The sequence below is a fragment of the Aotus nancymaae genome, unplaced genomic scaffold (genome assembly GCF_030222135.1).
Source record: "Aotus nancymaae isolate 86718 unplaced genomic scaffold, 86718_ANA_hifiasm-v0.15.2.pri h1tg000006l, whole genome shotgun sequence".
Lineage (NCBI taxonomy): Eukaryota > Metazoa > Chordata > Mammalia > Primates > Aotidae > Aotus > Aotus nancymaae.
The window spans coordinates 66,927,835-66,947,590 of record NW_026988417.1 but is presented as its reverse complement, the minus strand read 5'-3'; the positions used below and the strand labels follow the sequence as shown (position 1 = coordinate 66,947,590).

The following is a 19,756-nucleotide window of genomic DNA, read 5'->3' as shown; positions in this document are numbered from 1 at the left end:
TTTACTTATGAGCACACAGTGACAAAGAGGTTATGCAGCTTGTTCAAGTTCCCATAGGAATATACGACAGAGCAAGATTTAAACTTTAATATCGAATTCCAGAACCTGCCTTCTTAACCCCACTCCATGAGCTCCAAGACTTTTCGAGGACTGAGAACATATAAGCTTTTCTCATTTATCCATGATAAACATCTGATATTACATCATTAGCTCATGAAGCATTATAGGAAGGAAACTGCACAATATAAACACCAGCATAATGAATAAATTATAAAGATAATAATCATCCAAGATTCAGCAATCTTCTCAATAATAATTATTTGTGAAAGATTTATCTAAACTACTTTGTTTTCAGACTATTTTAAAGTTCTATGGTATTTGGATTCTGTAATACTAAGACCACTAATAAATAATTGTTAATATTGAAAGCTTTTTCTCCCTTTTGCTGATCCTTTCTCCTTTTGCAGAATGAATAAATTTATCACATTAACCCCATTGTACATAAGAGATAGCAATGACCAAATTACTGATATGGTTTGGCTTTGGCCCCATCGAGATCTCATCTTGAAGTCTAACTCCCATAATTCCCACAGGTAGTAGGAGGAACCTGATGGGACGTGATTGGATTATGGGTCGGGCCTTTCCTCTCCTGATAGTGAATGAGTCTCACAAGATCTGATGGTTTTAAAAGACGGGAGTTTGCCTGCTCAAGCTCTGTCTTTGCCTGCTTCCATTACGTAAGATGCGACTTGCTCCTCCTTGCCTTCCACCATGATTGTGGTGCCTCCCCAGTCACATGGAACTGTAAGTCCAATTAAATTCTTTCTTTTGTAAATTATCCAGTCTCAAGTATGTCTTTATCAGCAGTGTGAAAACTAACTAATACAATTACTTAGCGTCATATCCAGGATTTTAGAACTATAGGTGTCTTTAGAAGTTTCTCATCCAAATCCTGCATTATAGATTCTATTCTCCATTTTTAACTTGGGCAAATGCTGTATATTTCAAATCTAAAATATAACTACAACTTGAATAATTATAAATATTTGACCATGTTTTTATGGGCAAGAGATTTCTACTTACGAAGTGGACAAAGGTTCTAACTGTCAAAAAGGACAACATTTTTAGTGGAACCAGAACTATATGTTAAGACCTCTTTAGAGGGTTTTTATCCAGGAAACGGACATAAAATTTGGAATTTTATCTATGGACTAATCTAAACTAATAATTTGATCTTCTATTTCCCTTTCACTGAAAGATGTGGACCACTTTTTAATGATAAAATTTATAAATGGTAAACCATTTATAAAACTTGATTATTAAAATCATCTTCTTGCATACTTAGCAGACTAGATAAATCTCAGTTAATAGACTCTGTCTTGCAATATTAAAGGCTGATAATTAAGGATATTGATTTATTTTACATAATTTCTTCTTTCCTTAAGCACTTTCAAGTGTCTGGCTCTGCTGCTTGCTCAGAACCCAATTTTCTGAAGTCCTGCTTAGTTTAGACCACTTGAGAAAGCCACTCAATCTCTTTGGACATCAGATTTTTCATCTACTAAACTAGTGGGTGGGGTTACACTCATTTGCATCCCTTTCTACAGCTGTCTTAGTGATGAATTTGCAAATGGAACCTCAACAGTGTTTGTCTCATTTGAGGGATATGTAAGAAAAAGGTAAATAGTAAGTCCTTTAAAGCGCCTCAGTCAAACATCCACAAAAAGTTGAGATTTCTCAAAGTATAGCTATGATAAGGCCATGATATGCTTTGCCTTTTTGTCATCTCTCTCAAAAAATGCGAAATTTTTTACATTTCATAATTTAAATTCAAATTTCTGACAGGAATATGTGTTTGTATTTAAAACAAAAAAAATCTTTGAGATATATGAGCTGTTACAAAACTAAGTTTGAATATGAAATTCTAAAGGATAACCAAGCATTACCAAGAAAGTTTTCAATAATCTCTATGTTCAGTCCAAATTTGGTATTTATTTGAGCTACACTATTAGGTCAGCTTAATGGTGTGTCATTATGACATTTCACTCCTTAACTCAGGGTACCTTGACCAGCCTTAGGAAAAAAATAAACAAAAAGTGACCTTAAAAAAGGGAAAGATTACAATCTATCTAGTAAAGGTTAGCTGAATGAATCTCCAGATTAGATATACTTTAACAAGAAAACAATCATCATCAGTATCTTGAATTTTGAGCAACTGTTAAAAATATAATTTATGTGGCTCTAGGGAAAATTTTTATTAGCCATTCATTATTGCTCCCAAAATGCGTTTTCAGAATAGATTAACATAAGCAGGCAGCATAATGTTTGAGCATCATCTTTAAAGGGGAAAATGATCAACATGCCCCAAATAATAACCGGTTTTGGAGAGCATTTTTTGAAAAGGGAGGTAATGCCAGAATATTTCATGGGAGACTTGAGGTACTTCTGTTTAGCAATAACATTCTTACTTAACTTCCTCAACTCAGGTTAACTTGATCCCACTATTGGTATCTTGTGATTTTATTTGGCAAAGCAGCCACAAGTTTGCCAAACCTGTCATTACCCACATCTTCTTTCTACCTTTTACCTATGTACTCATAGTAACATTGAAATATTGTGAAATCCTGTATTCAGGGTGGGGAAGATTTTCTTCCCCAGTCTGTGTAAGATATGAGTATTAAGGATGATTTCTCATGTTATCCCATTCTCACATTATATAAAATAATTGCACCACTCAATTCCTCTGTTCTGATTCACCAGTAAATGACAATCTTCCTTTAGAATTCCCTTTACTAGTCTTTGTAAATATCTGTGCTCAAAACAGTTCATACATATTATTCACTTCTCTTCTGTCTTCGGGTGATTAGGCCAGGGTCTAAGTCTAAGTATTCTCGCCCTTCCATAGTGACTGTGTTAAAGGAGGAAATTGCCACAAACCACTGTCATTTTGCTAGAACATTAATACTCAAAACAATATTTTAGATTTGAGTCAGTTTTTTTCATGGTTCAATGACTTCACATTTTTCTCTTTAGAAACCAAAACATCTACAAGGTAATCTGCTCTTTAGACTTTCAATATCACATTTTCTCTAAGACAATAGTTTTCTTTCCTCTTTGTATTACCACTAGAGCATAATAAAATAACAGAACTGAAATTATTATTCTTAAAACAGACCAGTAATGGGAAAAATGGAAATGATGCTTTCAAGCATTTAGGCAATATGCAGCAATGTGCAATAAAAATAGCATAGAGTTTGGAGTTAAGTGCATTAGAAAAAAATTTCTAGATCTGCTGCCCATCATGTGCCTTTGACCAAGTTACTTAATCTCTCTTCTCCCTAAGGTTCTCATATATAAATTGGGGCTAGTAATTACTACTTCCCAGGGCTGTTATGAGAACTGAACAAGACAGTATAGGCAAAAATATTTAGTACAGTGCTTGGTCTACTCTACGTCAGAAACATCTCAGTGTCCTCAGTCAACATGGAAATATCACACTCTACGGAAATTAAGAGACTCATGTGAGCAGCCTAAAGAGAGGCCCATCGGTGACTGTTTCTCCCAGCTTTAGCAATCTCACTAAGAGGTTAAAAACCAAACAAATGAAGAAAACCACATAGTTGAAGGGAGGGAAAGAAGAATATAAGTTCATTGTGCAAGTTGTGTGAGGGGAAAAAAAGAGTGAACACATAAAATATAAATACGGACATGCACCTTTCCACATGCAGTCCTAATTCAGCTCTAAAGAAAATTGTGGCAAGAGCATAGACTGTATGGTCAGAAAAACCTGCTTCCAACCCAGAGTCTGACACACTTACCAGTGATGTGACCTCAGCCAATTATTTAATGATGGACTCCATGTTTCCTTGTGTGTGAAGTTGGGATAATTATAACTTCCTTGAAGAATTAACTGATATAATGAGTGTATGTAATCAATATACAGTGGGCATTCAACAAAGAGTGCAACTATGGTCCTTATCATTTACAGAGAGAATTACTCTTAGTTGCTTATTTGGAAGACCTAAATCAAACCAAATCTAAAATCAGCTTCCAATGGATAAAGAGCAGCAATGAGTCATGCCAAACATTCTACTTATTTGAAGGTATAAATCTTTGTAACTTTCCAGGAAGTTGCTAAGAAAGACAGCCTGACATGGAGGACAATATCCTCTTATCTCACACATTATTGGCATAGCCATTAGACAGCATTTTTTCTGATGATGTAAAAAGCTTGTTCCACATGTGAGAACACAAACACTGGCATTCTAAATTGGATGTGCCATTCGCTCCACCAGAATTCTTTCTGGCTATCTTCTTTGACATCATGAGTCTAACTTTATAGGTTAGTAGTGGGCTATAATTTTCTTAGTTCTTTTCTTAATTTTTTTTTGAGACAGGTTCTCACTCTGTTGCTTAGGAGTGCAGTGGCCCAATGACAGCTCACTGTAGCCTTGACTTCTTGGGCTCAAGCAATTCTCTCACCTCAGCCTCCCAGGTAGCTAGGACTGTGGACACACGTCACCACACCTGGGTAATTTTTTTGTTTTTTTTTGGTAGAGACAGGAGTCACCCTGTTTTGTCCAAGCTGATGTTGAACTGCTGGCTCAAGTGATCCTTTTGCCTTGGCCTCCAAAAGTGTCTGGATATAGGCATGCGCCACTGTGCCTGGTCTGTTCTTTTTATTTTTATTTTTTAATTTCAACATTTACTTTAGCACTATAGGCATTTTTATGTATGTTAAATTGTTGCATTCTAATAACTCTGTACTAGGCATTATTACTCCCCATCACAGATGTTGGCTACTCATTGCCGGTGAGCTATCAGGGAAAGAGGTGAGATGCAAGGACATTTCTTCAGACAAGGACATTTCTCCTGGCAAAGAGGAAACTGTCAGCCATTATCAACCATTATCAGCCAGCACCTCTGGTAGCTCCAGGGTGGGTGCGCTGGTCTGGAAAAGGGGATAGGATGGGCAACAGCAGAATCTACTATATCCTCATTTTTCAGTGGGGTAGTAGAATGGAGTGGACAAACAAGGATTAGAGCATTTGAGTGACTTACCATGCTCATATAGCTGATAGTGAAAAGCCAGATTCTAAATCAGACTGCCTGATTTTAAGTCAAGTGCTTTTTCTCCCATACCATTGGTTTCCTGAAGGAAGCAGGCAGCTGTAAATGTAAATAAATCTTTTACAAAGTGGTAAGTTGAAATAATGACTTCATTAAGGGTATTAATCACTGTAAAAAGTAGTAATCTCTACATTTAGTCATTCTCAACTTCAGCTGAGGCTCTGCTCATCTCATTTTCTGAAAACTAAAAAGCAAATCCATAGGCATTCTCTCCATGTTAGCCATAACTGCATGCACTTTGATTTTGAGTCTTTTCAGAAGTGTGTTTTAAACTCAAGTCCTGTCCTTTGAGCCTGATCTCACAGAGTAGTGTTTTTATTATTATTTATTTGGAATAATGGTCAATGCTGAGACTTGACCAGGTGAAGCCTGATATCAAACAGGCCTGTTCTCACATGACATAGACCCTATACCTCCAGTTTAGATGATGTCTATATGCAGCACTTGCACTATGACCACTACAAGGAATCATAGTGGTGGAATCACCAGAACTCCAGTTCCTTTTTGACATCTTACATCTAACATCACAAGTTAGCAATGGCTTATACTATCTTAGGTTTTTTCCAACCTTTCTCTTTCTCTCTCTCTCTCTTTTTCTCTCTACTTATTTATCACTTAGCACCTCTTATGTGCCTAGTGATGTAGGCATTTTCGTGTTGGAACAAATCTACTTTCAGCTACTCCAGCTTCCTGATTGGGAGTAGTAAGGGAATAAGACAAGGGAACAGAGAGAGGAGTAAGAAAGAGTTACTAAGTGTCAATTGTCAGAAGGCATTCCCTTCTGGGAGCTGAATAGTCATGATCCTCAGGTATAATGCAGCTGGAGGTCATGATTCAGGGCTCTCAAAATGTGAAACAGGTGGAAGAGAGAGGAGTGGTGGGAAGCAGCATTTATAAAAGCCTATTAGAACCAGGTGCTATGCCAGTTATTTTGCTTGATTGTTATCTTCATTTAATCCTCTCATGTCACAAGTTGGTAAGTTTCCAAAAGTAAAGTCACTCAGAACAAAAAGTGATGTTTTTTGTTTTCTTGTTTTGTTTCATTTTTGTTGCAAGCATCCAAACTGAAGAGCAGCTCAGCCTCGCATTTTGGCCACTTTATGGGTCTTCACTGACTCTCCTTGAGCTCCAGCTAACAATTAAGAATTGTTATTCTTATGAGCTTAAAAAATCATAAAAGTTCCAGCCTGAGCGACAGAGTGTAAAAAAATAATAATTATAATAGTTGCATCTTTATGTAGTTGAATAGTTTTATCTTTATGTAATATGAAACAGCTTGATTTATTCTGTGTCATATTATAAAGCTCCCTGCAGAGCATGTCACACAGAGTAAGTATGAAAAATGTCTTTTTCTTTTCCTTTCATCATCCTTCTCTCCTTCCAGCTGTCCTTTAGCATATAAGATGACTTATTTCTAAAAATTTAATTATGCAACAATATTCTATATATATCTGATTTTCTCATTATTACCTTTTATAAAATGATACATACATTTTATAAGAAACAATCTTATAAAGAAAATTTATTTTATACATAAAATTTATCCCTTTCTCCTTCTAGCTATCCTTTGATATATGACTTATTTCTAAAAATTTGGTTATTTTTAGAACAAAATTGCAACAAAATTCTACATATTACATCTGATTTTCTCATTATTACCTTTTATAAAATCATACACAAATTTTATAAGACAAAGAGAGTCTATCTTAAGCTTTTGTGAAATACCTCCAAGAAATATTTTATTTTCTCACATTTAAAAAGTTTTGTCTGGTGCAGTGGCTTACATCTGTAATCCCAGCAGTTTGGGAGGCCAAGGTGGGCAGATTACAAGGTCAGGAGTTTGAGACCAGCCTGACCAACATGGTGAAACCGTGTCTCTACTAAAAATACCAAAATTGGCTGGTGGCACGTGCTTGTAATCCCAGCTACTCAGGAGGCTGAGGCAGGAGAATCACTTGAATCCAGGAGGTGGAGGTTGCATTGAGCAGAGATTGCACCATTGCATTCCAGCCTTGGTGAGTGATATTAGCAGATTAAATGTCTTTATGAAATTATAAATGGGATTAAATTTTACTTTGAGAAGTCCAAAACATATTTACAAATTTTCATTTAAAATTTCATCGTAGAAAATGAAAACAAGCTTTTCTTGCAATGCTGTGCCAGATATTATGCTGTTTTGTGCAAATAGCGTTTTATTTAACTCGTGCCATAATGCATGAAGAAAGTAGCTTATCTACAACATTTCACCTAGAACTTTCTCTTCCTCTTCCTTTGGCTTCCAGGATGCTGCACATTCCTGAATTTTCTCTACCTTTCTGTTGCTGGTTTCTCTGTCACTCTGTTGCTGGTTCCTCTTAGATTTCAAAATAGTGCTCGACCCCATCCCTCAGAACTGAGACCTCTTTCCTTCTCTACCTATCCCCACTTTTTGTGGCTATAAAAATCTTCAATACCTGACAACATGCACATTTGTTGTACAACCTGGTCTTTTTTGCTGACACCAGATATGACTATCCAAATGGCTCCTTGACAACTCACTTAGGCAGCAATAGAAATCTCAAACTTAACTTTGTCCAACATTATATATGCTTCTCCCAAAGTTTTTTAGTAAACAGTAGCTCCATCTTCCCAGTCACTCAGTCTATCCTGCAGTGACATCCTCAACTCCTCTGTGGTTTCCATGCCCTCTTGACTTACATTCAGTCTGTTTCAGCCACATTGACTTTTTTCCCTTTATCACACAAGGCGTTGAGTCTTTTCCCTAGATTTTCCCTCTGCTGAAGATGTTTTCCTTCTGCTGAAACAGTCTTCTCTCACATATCTGCATGACTCCCTCTCTTTCCTGCCTTAGAATTTTTGCTTTTCAGTGAAGATTTTTTTGACTGTCCTATTTACTTACAAATCTAACTCTCACCATCTTCAGCTCCTCATCTCTTCCTGCAGCAAATACTTCCTTTCACCTTCTCTGCATTCTTTTATTCTTTAATACTTGTAAGTATTTGACATACTACATATTTTCCCCTTTCACCAATTTAGTACCTGACTTTCCATGTTTCCTCCTTCTTCCTACACATACACTAGAATATAAACTTAAGAAGGGGGAAGATTTTTGTCATTTTTTTCACTGCTCTATGCAGTACCTAGAAAGTGCTTGGAACATTGTAGGCATTCAATATATATCTGTTGAATGAAACCTCATTTCACCATTGAAGTAACTGCAGCTGAAACCTTGGCCTAAGTGACACTGGGTGTAAGTAACAGCTTGAATGACAGAACGCAGTTCTGTCTGTCTCAACACAAATCCTGAGCTATCAGCATCATTTTTCTGTTAATATTTTCTATGTATGTATGTGTCTATCTGTCTATTTATCTATCTACTCGGCAGCAACTGACTCCAGACTTGAATATATCCAACTGCCAATATGACGTCTCATCAGGAAAATAATAGGTATCTCACATTAACTTGTCCAAAATCAAATGTGTTCATTTTCATTAGCAGACCAACATTTCTGATAACTAGAGGCTGCTAATGGCCCTTCTCTTAGAAGTGTTAGGATCCCTGCTCTGGAAAAGGACAGGACAGAACAAGAGTTTCTTTCTCATGAGCCCAGGTGATTTAGTGTTCCCCTTGCCCTCCTGCCATTAAGCTCAGGACTGTGCATACCACATGCCTTACTTTTCCAAGAAGTCTTGTTTGCACATTCTTAATGCTTTGAAGAAACAGTATTCACGTGCAAATTAAATTCCAGGTATGAAAGATCTATAAATTGCAGAGTATGTTGTTAGAGGTTTCATCAGTGTTTGGAAAATCTTCCTCTTTATGTGATTAAGACATATGGGGCCTGGTGCAGTGGCTCACACCTGTAATCCCAGTACTTTGGGAGGCCGAGGCAGGTGGATCATTTGAGGTCAGGAGTTCAAGACCAACCTGGCCCACATGGTAAAATCTTGTCTTTTCTAAAAATACCAAAAAAATTAGCTGGGCATGGTAGTGGGAGCCTGTAATCCTAACTACTCAGGAGGCTGTGGTGGGAAAATCACTTGAACCCAGGAAGTGGAGGTTGCAGTGAGCCAAGATTGCCACTGCACTCCAGCCTAAGCCATAGGGGGAGACTCCATCTCAAATAAATAAATAAAATATATGGGACAGTATACATCCATTTTTTATTATAAATTAAAACTTTGCAAGATAAAAACAAATTCATAAATGTTAAAGTTGGAGGATGAATAAAAGCCTAAAATGCTTATGTTGTAACAACTTTTAAAATATGCATAGTAAATCTTTAAAAGAGCTGCACATATATTTATGTCATAATAATTAAATTTATAACTCAGAGGGACAGAGTAGAATTGTGGTTAAGAGTGTGGCTTTGAGAAGCAGAATGCCTGGGATTTAAATCCCAATTCTACTACCTACTCCTATGTGATCCTGGACAAGTTGCTTAACCTCTCTGCACTCAGTTGCTAATCCATAACACTAAGATAAAAAGAACACTTACCTACCTGAAGTGTTGTGAGGATTTGTGTGTTAACACAGGTGCGCTGTTATGAAAGTGTTGCCATTGTTGTTATGGGTCTTAATCTCCACACATATAATGTGACTGGAAACCTGGTTCAGTGAAATTATAAAGGAGCTGCTTAAAATTTATATCTTGCTTAAGTGCTTAAGAATACACTCTAAAGTCAGATTTCACTGGATTAAAGACTTGTTTCCAAAACTTACCGTCCATATGGATTTAGACATTTATCCTTTCTGCATCTCCTTTCTCAGCCTAAAAAATCATTACAGGAGTACCTACGTCAAAATATGGCAAAGAATTAAGTTCTCTTGTCAAGCCTACATATGGAACCTCGCACACAATTTGTGCTAAATAATTGAGAGCTCTCATTCTTACCACACAGAAACAAAACTAAACTACCAGATGAAAATTTTAAAATGCAGTGAAAGGAATTATCTGATATATATAGTCTTACATACTATCACCGTGCAAAAAAAGAAGAGGAAGGAAGGAAGGATGGATGGAAGGAAGGAAGGAGGAAAAGGAGGGAGGGAGGGAAAAGTTATTTTACTAAAAAAGCATTTAACTTTCCATTTTGTACAGCTTTGTAATCCCGGGCCTGGATGAAGACAATTGCTCTAGGCACTAGTCACAATTAAAATTCAAGAACTCTTGATAGTCTGAGGTTTGTTCCCCAAACCTAGACAGAGAACTCATTTCCCTTTTTACAATGACGTCAATTAAATTCAGAGTCTTGGAAAGAAAACAAAATGTTCTTATACTTAACTCTGGTTTCACAGTTATTCACCTTAACATGAGGTTGCATGTTTTGGAATAACTTAAGCAATGGTGGAAATCAGAGAGACCAGACATTCGTCAGAGGTGAACTTGACCCTTAAGAACCTTGCCCAATCTCTCTATTTTTTTCATAATAAATTTCATGTATGCATTCCTCTGTTACTGTCTTTGAGTCAATGGATAGGCAGCAAAGCATCAGCCAGCAGTTGAGGCAGCCCTTCCTAGACTAGAATCCCTCCGCTGTATTTCTCTCAGAGAAAATATTCTCTTATTCTTCATCTACAAAATAGAGGAAGAGTAGTACTTCAGACTCAGACAGGAACTAGAAAGACTGAGATAGTTGTGAAGCCCTTAGCCAACATCAAGCCACAAAATAAATGTCAATATGTGTTAGTTTTTATTATGTAAATTGTCAGGAATTTAATCTTTTTCTTAAATGAACAATCCACCAATTTTTTCTAAACTATAAAGAGATGTAACATTCTAAACTAAATTCTTAAATCTCCACTGGATTTTTTTATTGTTGTTTTCTATTTGCTAAAAGGATCATAGGCAGAAGAATATTTTTTTAAGAAGATAAGTGATCCTTTTATACTTTTGTATAGTTTCAGAATGTCTCTCCTGACCAAAAATTGTTGCCATTTCTTTGTTTGGGGAAATTGCATTTTAGTGAAACAGTTACCTATGAGATTCTCTGATAGTGTGATTTATTCCGTGGGGGCAGCCACCTGGTCCAGTTGAAAGAACACAGCTATAAAGTCAAATGGTTTATAAGTAGAATCCCAACCCCTCTGCTGTGTGATTCTTAAATAACTGAGTCCTCATTGTTTTATCTATCAAATAAAACGAATACTCTCTTCTTATAAAATTGTATTAAAAATCAAATAAATAGAACCACATAAAAAGCCAGCACATGCGTAGCTTAAAGCAGAATCTTAATGTGTTTTTGTATTTTCACCTTCTTTGTAACATTTTCTCTATTGTAATTTCAAAAGTCAGTAATCTAGACATCAATATGCATATAATCATCTACATCAGTGTAGTGAGTTAGATTTTACAAATTGTTTGCCTGTATGTCGTTGGAAACTCAGGCTCTGAGAAATTATCTTTTGCAAATCTGCTAAGGCACAGAACTGAGACAATGGGCCCACTTCTCCCTGTGCAGTTATTTTGTGGATTGGTATCATCAGCTCCCTGAAGAACCTTTATTAAAATGGATTTTGAAAGTAGCTAGTTTGGGAACCATGCCTTTGGTTTTGAAAGCTGCAAGGTGTAAGGGCATGTTTGGGTTGATACGGGATCTGAAGATGGAACAGTCACATGCCCAACATCATTCTCAAGGAAAGAGCCGGCCTGCTGGGCCAAATAAAGAAAAGCCACTATAAAGTGCATTTATCCTAAGAACACAGACTGCCCAGCCCCCCATAAATGCCCAGTGGAACACCCCTAATAAAGCAGCTGACATTCTTTATATGCAAATCATGAAACTGGCTTTAAAATTTAAAAATAAAATAGAAAAAAGAAAGAAATGGAAAAGAAAATTCCAAGAGAAATGCTTAAGGCAAGTGTGCAAGAGGAAGTCATTTTTGCTTTCCTGTGCTAGTAGTTTCTTTCTCAGAGTGGTTCTTCTACCTAGTTCTGGTGACTTACATCCTTGGCTGCAGGCACTTTGCTTATCTTGAGTGCTGTAATGCAATGGTCCCCAACCATTTTGGCACCAGGGACCAGTTTTGTGGAAGATAATTTTTCCACAACGAGGGGTGGGGGGGAATAGTTTGGGGTGATTCAAGCACATTACGTTTATTATACACTTTATTTCTATTATTATTATATTGTGATATATAATGAAATAACTATACAACTCACCAAAATGTAGAGTCAGTAGGAGCTCTGGGCTTGTTTTCCTGAACTAGACAGTCCCATCTGAAGATGATGGAAGACAGTAACAGATCACCAGGCATTAGGTTCTCATAAGGAGAGTGCAACCTAGATCCCTCCCAAGCACAGTTCACATTAGAGTTCCTGCTCCTATGAGAATCTAATGCCACAGCTGATCTGACAAAAGGCGGAGCTCAGATAGTAATGCAAGCAATAGGGAGCAGCAGTAAACACAGATGAAGCTTCTCTCGCTCACCTGCCACTCACCTCCTGCTGTGCAGCCTGGTTCCTAATAAGTCACAGACCAGTCCTGCCCCAGGGATTGTGGTCACCTGCTATAAAGCATCATGAAATGTGAGCCCCCATGGGATCTATCTAAGTAAACATCAAGCAAACATCTATGTTGAGCACCTACTATGTGGCACATAGTAGGTGTTCAACATAGATGTTTTAATCACATATTCTAATTAACTTGAATAGGATCCTGATTGTGACTTCTCAAAAGTGTGTAATCTAGACATCAATATTAATATTATAATCATTCACATCAGTGTAATGAGTTATGTTTTACAAATTGTCTACATATTTGTCATTGGAAACTAAGGCTCTCAACTTACTGTGGCCTTTAGTCTGATTTGCTACTAAATTTAGAATAGCTGACCAGGAGCATCTATCTCATCTTGTCTCTCCATCTGGATATAAGCTACTCTATGGCAAGGACTAGGTCTTGTCTCTGGAGGAAAGAATATTTAGCATAGCATATGTGGAATACATGGATAACTTTTCTTTGAAAATTTACTTTTGTCTAAATTATCAAGTCACTGTTATAGACACAGTTGCTGTCTGGAAAAATTCAGACAATTTGGTTTATATATAGTGGCATTGTTAATATTGTATTTAAAATTTCAGAATGCCAGAATTCTAGGTTGTATCCAGTCAGTAGAATGCTGGTTTAAAAAAAAAAAAAAAACCCTGGAAATCAAAAGCAAAAAAGGCACATAGCCTGAGGTCTATTTCACCATGGTTAAGGTGAGGCCTCTCCACAGAGAACCCGCCTTCCAATGGCCATGTTGCTGGAGTCTCTTCAGTGCTCCCCTCAACTCCTTCTTTATTTTCTATTTCATGAGGTAATTAATTTTTATACAAAAATATTTACAGAAAATTGACTTACTGTACTTCTTAGCAAGAAAAATATTATAATCTAAAATATTGTAAAACAAATTTGTCCATATTGGTTTTGCATAACTTTCTTCTTCAGCTTTCTGTCTCCATTCCTCCAGTTGCTTGTTGCATGCCTTCTAAACAGCCTACCCAGTCACGTGCTATGATTATTGTGACCACATCTTTAGAACCAGAGAACAGGACACCTGGTCCTAAGCATGCACTCGTAGAGCAGAAGCGTTTTAAATTCGTAATGCCACAGAAGACAGAAGATAACAAGTTCACTACATTTGTAGAGCAACGTGCAGCCAGCCATTTACAGTGCAAATCCTCTCATTGCATAGTGTAACAACTAAAGGTCATAACCATAGTACAAATCATATTTTTCCTGTAATCTATCTTCCATTTAAATGTAAACTCCAGGAGAGCAAAGACTTTGTGGGTATCCCAGCACTGAGGTCCGTGACTAGCATATGATAAACTATAGTTGTACATAGGAGAGAATCAATAACTATTTGTTGAACTGAATACATTTTGTTGCAGCCCTTTTCATAGCATTACCATAATAGACATCATAGTTTAACTAACAGTGCCTAGAAGTGGAAATCAGGGACTTGGCTACCACCTACAAGCAACTGTGAATGAGTAACTTTTCTGAACATCTCTTTGTTCATCAGGAAATTGAGAGAGATGGGGTAGATTTATTTTTTTGTGTCCCTTCCATTTGTGAAATGCTATTTCTCTCCACCTTCACTTAGATTATCAATTCACCAGGGCATACAGACATTAGTCATTGCTCAGAACTCAGTGTTTCCAGTAGACATGGATTGGGAGCAATAAAAGTGGACCCAGAGCTAGTTACTGGGAATTCCTACTTGGATGCAGAATGCTATCGCAATCCCAGACATGGGAAGGGATGTCTAGCCCAGGAGGAATAAATAATCAATCTTTTAATACTTATTTTCTAGAGCCATGGCTTGTGTCCACCTTCCCCAAGCAGTCCAATGAGAACAAACTCTAGGACAAACATTCTCTGCCAACAGAGCTACCTAGATGGAGAAAAACAAAATGACTAAAACCTAAGGGAAAAAAATAGAGTCACCCAGTACAGGACGGTGCAAGTGGAGGAACAGTATGCTTAGACTGCATCACGGGTAGAACTCAGAGGGACCGTAAGTAACGCCTGGAAACACTTGTTGACCAGCAGTGAGCTCCTGTAGAACCAAGGGACTATCATTCTCCTATTGCAGAATAACTTTTCTGGATACTTAATGTTCTTATAATGAAAGTTCCTTCTAATATCTTAATGACCTTAGGGAGTTGGTATTCATATCCTGTTAGTTGAGAAGAGAGAGTTTTTCCAGTGGGAACTTGAATAAATTTAAATGAGTCATCCCTCAAGTACCAAGCACCACTGTTCTCAGGTTTAGATGGCAATTACTATTCCTTCAGTGAACCCTGGCCACTCTGCAATTGGGGGTGGGGAGAAGAAAGGAGTGGAATGTCAGCGAAACCATCTTCTATTATCATCCTGCTCTGGGGCCTCACTCAGTCTTAGTCTTGTATCTCAGACCTTGGCCTCTTTGTGAAATAAATATTTCTTGGCCCTGTCTTGCAGGAAAATTGGAAGTTTGACTCCAAAATAAGCTAATATCAGCCATAGGATAGGCCAAAAGAAAACCAGGAAATATTTGGCGCAAAGGAGCTCTCTTCAAGAAATTATTTTCCAGGTCATATTTGCATAAATTAGTCATGGGCCTGCCAATTCAATGAAAGAGGAAAGGAGTATGCATGACCTTAGTGTTCTGGCATCCTGTTGTCCTTTACAGTTAAGGTCAGACTGTTTCTTCTTTTACTTCATCTCAGCTCTTCTTCGTGCACTAAGACTGGCAATTCTGAGGCTACAGATTGTGCACTATGCGTGAGCAGCCAGAATTGTGCAATATTTCACTTGGCTAACATTTCAGTTTGTTGAGTCAGTGGCCTGACAAGTAGCTACAGCTCATGAAACAGCATTTTCTGACTCAGTGCATGTGAGAAAGAAGTAATAGCTAAAGGTTCAGCACAGTTGACACTGTCGGCACAGCCTTCTGACTCCACAGCGTTGCTCTAGGATCTAGATTCCTCTCTACTTAACTCAGTGGCATTGCTTTCTATAAATTCTATGTAAATCTCAGACCCTCAGCAACATATCCCAAGACACCTGATGAGCAACACCAGGTATTCAGCTTTCTCTAGCATTAACTGTGTAAGTGTCCCACCCGGAAATGATAAGGGCTGTTAGCCTATTAATTCATGAGCAATTTGATGCCTCTTACGTGATAACTGCAAGTTGAGAAATGAATAATGAATTTCCTGCTGCTAAAATTCCAACTCTTTAAGAACTCTTCAGTAAACAAATACAAGTTTATTCTTTGCAATAATAATGGAAAAAATGACTTTCATAAAACCAAACAATTGAAATGTCTTGATAAATGCCCACAGAGTTGGCTAGGTTTCTAAACCATCAAATAGTGAGTTTACCTCATCTTACAATTTTTCAAGAATCCATTGAAAAATCAAGATAGGAAAGAGTATAATTCTTAATTTTTCCTAATCAGGCTCCATTGTTTTATGTTATCATAAAATGACTTTAAATGAAGTGTTATTCCATTAATTGACCAAGAAGTCATATTTGAAAGAAATAAATGCTTACATATGTATGCTTACATGTCCCATCCGGAAGTCTTAACCTTTCAAACTGTACTCCAGCACATCCTCCAAATGTCCTTCCCTAATTCCTTATGCACTTAGTGGATTCAAAGTGAAACACTATAAAGCTATGAGAAGAAAAATAAAAATTAAAAGAAAACTTTTTTCAGAAAAATAAATTCCGAGTAACAATAATAACTACTTATTTTCAAAACTCAGCTCCCAAACTGTTTCTCCTAGAATTTTTTTCCAAAACTCTTCCTCCAAGTCTAATGCTCCTTCATCTCATTTTTCTCTTTTATGATTAAGTATTTTAACTCATAGGTAACTCTTTAAGACATGGACTTTCCCTGAGAAGGGCCTGGCACTCTCCTTGTCAGATGACCTGTTGCCTCCTCAGCCACACTGTGAGCTCCTTGATAGAAAGAAATGTGTTATTTGTGGCTTCCAGAACCCTATTCAGATACTTGATGCTTAACATGTGCTTGTAGAGTCACTAAACTGAATGTATGTGGAACCACCAGAACTGTGTTCCTATTGAGGATGACAGGGAACAGATCAACCCTTGTAATACATGGCCTAAATCTTAGTATGACAAATATCTGGAAAGAATTACAAAGATGTAAGATGGGAATGACTTGGGAGTCCAGAGTGGTCTCTGAACTTTAGTCATTGCCTTGGGCACACATTTCTCATACTGTTGCAATGTCACTGTTCACTTTTGGTTCACCCAGTTGGTCATCTCCTTAAAGTTAGCTAAGGAACCTCATACCACTCATCCTACTGTTTTCTTCTAACCCAAATCCCCTTTGCTCAGGACTTCTAGTGGTTCACTCCTTTTAACCTCGTTGTCAGTTCTTTATCCCTAACACTTTGACTATCAAATGACATAGGAGCAAAGGATGAGAGGGAGCTGTCCTGGAGGGAAGTGGTACCTGCAAAGTAATCAGACCTTTCATAGTATTCAGATCTTGTGGTAATTTCATGTGTGATTATGTTACAAGGGTGTCTTATCATCTCATGCTGTATAAACTCAATCCCACAAAGAAAAAGAAAGAATTTTAAAGGCTCGTCCTGCTACTGATGAGTTTTGTTTCGAAATATTGCCTCCGAGATGCTTAACGCTATGCAGGAGAGAAAGCTATGCAGGCAAATTAAAACATGGGCCTCAAAGATCCACCAGGAGATGGGAAGTCCAGCTCCCCATGAATCCACGGTGAAAGAGATCAGAAGCAACACCCCTCTGGACCACCAGGACTTCAGAGTTGCTTGCTCATAATCAGATACTTGTGAAGGCTTCTGCAAAATTTTATGGTGAAGGCTTTTGAAAAGGAGTAAAACCTTCTCTAACACTTATACACAGAGCCCTGTGACCCTGACACTTGGCATATCTTTCACAGGGTTCTCTCCTGCAGTCATCTTACCTCTCACCATGGATTTCTTTGTTCTATTTTTTTTTCAGTGCGAGATATGTCACATACACACACAAAAAAGTGAAAAGAGCACATATCTGGCTGGGCGCGGTGGTTCATGCCTGTAATCCCAGCCCTTTGGGAGGCAAAGGCGGATGGATCACCTGAGGTCAGGAGTTCAAGATCACCCTGGCCAACATGGTGAAACCCTGTCTCTAATAAAAATACAAAAATTAACCAGTCATGGTGGCTGGCACCTCTAATCCCAGCTACTTGGGAAGCTGAGGCAGGAGAATCGCTTGAACTCAGGAGGTGGAGGTTGCAGTGAGCAGTGATCACTCCATTGCACTCCAGCCTGGGCAACAAGTGTAAGACTCCATCTCAAAAAAAGAATAGAAAGTTTAAAACCATTATTATAAATGTGAAACACATATAAATGATAAATGTTCATATGTGTAACCACCACTCAGATAAAGAAATAACACATTACCAACATTCTCAGAACCATCTTCCCTATTTCACCTCTTCCTGTTCCCTTTGAGTAATCACCTCCTGATTTTTTTCCATAGTCACTCCTTTGCCTTTCTTTTTATCTTTACTTTCTGTGTATGCATTCCTAAACAAAGCAACTTATGTTGCCTGGTTTTGTGCTTCATGGAAGTGAAATCATACCGTCTGTATTTTTTGTGCCTTGCTTCATTTGCTCCACAATACGTTGTATAATTCATCCATGACATTCTATGCAGCCTTAGGTGGTTTATTTTCTTTGCCATTAGGGATTAAGAGCAGGGACTCTACAGCCAGACTTCTCGGGTTTAAATCTCAACTATATCATCGTTCAGTTATGTAACCTTGTACAAATTATTTCTGTCTTTCTGTACTTTCGTTTTAACTTACCTGGAGCTGATTGTGGGGTATGATATAAGTTAGGGATCTTAGGTAGACCTCCCTGGGAAACAGTCTCTGAGATGGTGATTTGTAAACACGTGGTTTATTGGAGAATGGACATAGGAACAATATCTGAAAAAAAGTAAGGAAGGCCGATTTGGGCAGAGGAGAAACTTGAATGGTGAAGCCTATGCAGCAGAGGCCTCGGCAGATCCCTTAGCAGATCCCATGGGAGCTGGGATGGCCCTTTCATTTTGTCTCAAATTGATAGAATTTGTATCCCTGCATCAGCCAGTCTTTGGATGTGAGCTGCCTTCAGGGAGGGACCACAGCCTTCAGCAAGGCAGTTCCTTTAGACCAAGGGCAATTCCTGCAAAGTGGTTTGATTCAGCTGTGACCTGTCAACTAGCTATACTCCAGCTGGAAGAATTAGTGTTACCATTCAGAACGGGAGAACTGAAAAGAGCACCGCAGCACCCAACACAGGGTCTAATTTAATTTTTTTCCCGTACAGATACTCATTAGCCCCAGCACCTTCCTCCACGTTATGTAATGCTACCACTTTCATATCAAGTGCTCATGTAGGAATCTATTTCTGAGGTTAATAAAAATTATGTTTCCTTGATCAATTATCTGATTAAAACAAGTTGATATTAACATGTATATAGATAATTACCCAAAGGGACAAAGAACAAATAAAGAGGACTTGACATATTAGATATCAAGAGTTGCAGTGATGATTTTTTCTCACAATATCTTTCCTTTCCCTTCTTGTATATGAAATGTCCTCACCTGTCTTGTCCACCAGGGATGCAGAGTCTACTGTGCATTCTTCAAGACTAAGCTGAAACAAGATTTCCCCTCAGAAGCTGTCATTGGTCTCAGGTCCTTCTTCCTCTGTCATTCTTCAGAACTTCAAGAGCTGTCTTACAAACTGTGCAGGTTCAAGTCTTGAGTAACATCCTATAGCTGTATGATCTTGGACTAGTTTATTTAAACAATGTATTATAGACATGCTTCAATTTCTTCATAATTTTCTGTAAGAATTCAAAATTAGTTTAAATTTGTTAAATGAGTTCAAATTAATTAAATTCAAAAAGTTTAACTATTACCACTTAGCTCAATAATATTGTTCAAATTATTTTTATTTGCCATTATAGACAATGAATTTCTTTGGTGCAGAGATCATGGACCATTCATTTTTTGATCCCTATCACCTAGCACAATTTTAGCATATGGATATGACTGAGATTCAAGATGGTAAGGCTCATAATTGAGAATACAAGTAGTACATTGACT

At 37.6% G+C, this 19,756-nt stretch overlaps 1 long non-coding RNA gene across 1 annotated transcript; it reads left to right on the top strand.

Moving 5' to 3' along the window:
• The first annotated feature begins 714 nt into the window (after positions 1-714).
• Positions 715-19,466, top strand: LOC135269907 (uncharacterized). The gene is made up of 3 exons (XR_010338160.1): positions 715-804; positions 13,586-13,824; positions 19,266-19,466. It is a non-coding gene; the product is annotated as an uncharacterized LOC135269907 (long non-coding RNA).
• Positions 19,467-19,756: the final 290 nt, after the last annotated feature.